The 2,762-nt window shown below is 41.1% G+C and overlaps 1 pseudogene; it reads left to right on the top strand.

Moving 5' to 3' along the window:
- Positions 1–437: 437 nt before the first annotated feature.
- LOC147432945 (uncharacterized) lies at positions 438–1,658 on the top strand (annotated as a pseudogene).
- Positions 1,659–2,762: the final 1,104 nt, after the last annotated feature.

Raw genomic sequence — 2,762 nt, 5'->3', positions numbered from 1 at the left:
AAAAGGAGAAATTCCACCCAAACATAGAGAAAAATAGCGTTAAAACCCAAAAAATAAACCTAATTTTCTAAAATTTCCTCTTGGCAAATTCAAGAAAAGGAGTTTTGTATGTTTGGAATTTTTTCTCGAACACTGTTGTAGCCAGACTCTACACATGCGGTGCATTGAAGCTGTGTGTGTGTGATGTGATGGGTTTATTATATGCGAAATGTCATTTTCCTTGGTCTAGTTGAAGACGTGCTCTCTCTCTCTCTCTCTCTCTCTCTCTCTCTCTCTCTCTCTCTCTCTCTCTCTCTCTCTCTCTCTCTCTCTCTCTCTGCTCCATCCAAGCCTCAATCCAAGAGCGCCTAAAATTGGGAGGATGGTCCACGTTGAGCTTGCTGCTGAGTCCTTTCCACCTTCTTGAGTCGAGCGTGCTCTCTGTCTCTCACGCTCCTATGGCTATGGTTGAGGGCATGTGCTCCGCTAATCTAAGCCATACCTACATTTTCTCTGGCCTCCAAGTGAGTATTTTGCATGTGCTAATAGATTGCATGAGGTTGTTTCTGCTGGCTATGGAGTACATCGTAGCTTTGGCAATTTATCCTCTTCAGGTTATGTGAGCCCTCTTAGGCAGGGACAATCAAGCAGTGAATTAAATAATTCTCCTTTCAAGAATGCAAGAGTATTTATGTTTTGGGACCTTGACAACAAGCCCCCAACATCATCTCCATGCGATGCAGGTCTCTACCTTTGACTTGTTGCTTCTCTATTTGGCTCTGTTGTTGAGATGGTGGCATATGAGAACCACCATGCTTTCATGCATGTCCCAAATCGGGTGCGTGAATAGAGACGCAACATAAAAGAGGTAGAGATTTTTGAAAAGAAAGGCCTTGTGCAACCAGGGCAACCCTATGTGTGCACCTCTGTGGTCAAAAATTCAAAACTAGCATTCTTCTCAAGAAGCATTTCAAGCAGCTTCAAGAGATAGAGCATAACAAGAGGATGACAAGGCTGAATTCTCTTAAGGGAAAGAAGAAAGAGAAATACATAGTGGTGATGCTTCTAAAGATGCAAATGTATAAAGAAGTGGAAAGCCCAATAATGGTTCCAAAGGTTGGCTAGATTTGCCCCGAGCGGGTATCTTTGTAAAGACAGTACAGTATAAGACCAAGCTGCAGATTGAGCTAAAGAAACAGATGGCAGACTCCATACACAAGGGCATCAAATGTATTGTATCCGATGACATGGATTTTGCACGGATGCTTGCAGATGTCAAAGATTTGGATCTCTAGACAAAGCTCTCTAGACTGTTGTTTTTGGAGAGTCTAGGTCATTGAAAAGATATACTAATCTCTAGTTTCCTTGGGAGGACATTGTCAAGCACAAGATTTCCAAGAATCTATTCAGGCACGTGCTGTTTATCACGATTCTTCTTGGAAAAGAGACTTGAAGTATTGGCAGGAGTCCGCAATAATGATTTGGACGTGGAACTCAACGGTTTGGTCGTGATTGATGTGCCCGTGCAAAACGCTAGCTTTTCAAATTTCTTAAAGGAGGAGGAGCATGATGCACATGGGTTTACATCAGATGATGACATGGAGTGGTCTTTTGGTCAGGACAATGAAGAATTTGATGATGAGTGTGACTTCGATATTGGAAATGATGAGGTGGTTTGATTGCCTTGTACTTATGTTTACACAACTCCAGGGTAGAGAAAGGCTATGATTGTTTAGCTGTCTCTGAAAACAAGAGGCAAGTTGGCAACACATGATTGCAGCTTGATTTTTTGGGTGTTGGACTGGCTTTTTCATGTGGAGTAACTTAAAGTTCATGCAGGATCTTGACTGTCTTCTTCATGCGAAGTAAAAGTTCCATGAAGTATGGGGTTGAAAGCAAGTCATTTGTTGGACCTTCTTTTGTGCACTTTGTATAAAGGGGTTCAAGCTTTGGTGTATCTTAATACATGGTTTCACTACGTTCAAGTAAAACTTTGAAGCAAACAGATGGCTTTGCTGCAATGGACGTGGATAGCACTAGTTGCCTCTGCCTAGGAAAAAGCCTCTGGTTACACTTGTTTTATGGTTATATCTTCACACTGAGCGTCTTTGTAATGTATTGCATGGCTAATGGTCTTTGCTCTTAAAATGTATGAGCTAGGTGTAACTACCAGGTAGAGAAATTGTACGAATTGATGTTGTGCCGGTACTCTATGTGAGCCATCAAACGCAATTCTATCACATATTTTTTTCTCTCCAATTTTTTATCTCCATCCGTATATTGAATGTTTCTTAGACCATGTTATTTACAAGTGCATTTTTTAAGTTGATTCTTAATGAGCAGCAAAGGCCATGTATAGAGTGTTGGCAAATGAAGTGACAAGATCTGGTTGAAATCGGATTGCAATACCTCGATTGGAGTTTGTAGGTTGCTTGTATGATGGGGTATTTCCATCCTACTGGGAATCCTTTACCACAATTTATTACTACCATACTTTGATGGTGTAGGTGCAAGTGATTTTTCCTCATCACTCCTAAGAAGCATATCACTATCATATTGCTTCATTGGTGGAAGTGCTACTAGGGATTTATCCCCATCAGTCCTAGAAAGCATATTGTGTTGACCATATATGCTTGAATGGTGTATTGAGTGCAAGAAATTTGTCCTCGTCACTCCTAAAAAGCACATTAGTACCATGCTTGAATGGTGTAAGGGCAAGTGATTTTGGCACATCCTTACTCTCACAAACCGATGATCTCTTTGTGTTGCTCATGTGAAGGCCT

This window comes from Adiantum capillus-veneris, chromosome 20, assembly GCF_014529385.1.
Source record: "Adiantum capillus-veneris isolate H3 chromosome 20, ASM1452938v2, whole genome shotgun sequence".
In the NCBI taxonomy this organism is placed as follows: Eukaryota; Viridiplantae; Streptophyta; class Polypodiopsida; order Polypodiales; family Pteridaceae; genus Adiantum; species Adiantum capillus-veneris.
Note: the sequence above shows the minus strand (reverse complement) of the source record. Positions and strands in the feature narration are given on the sequence as shown.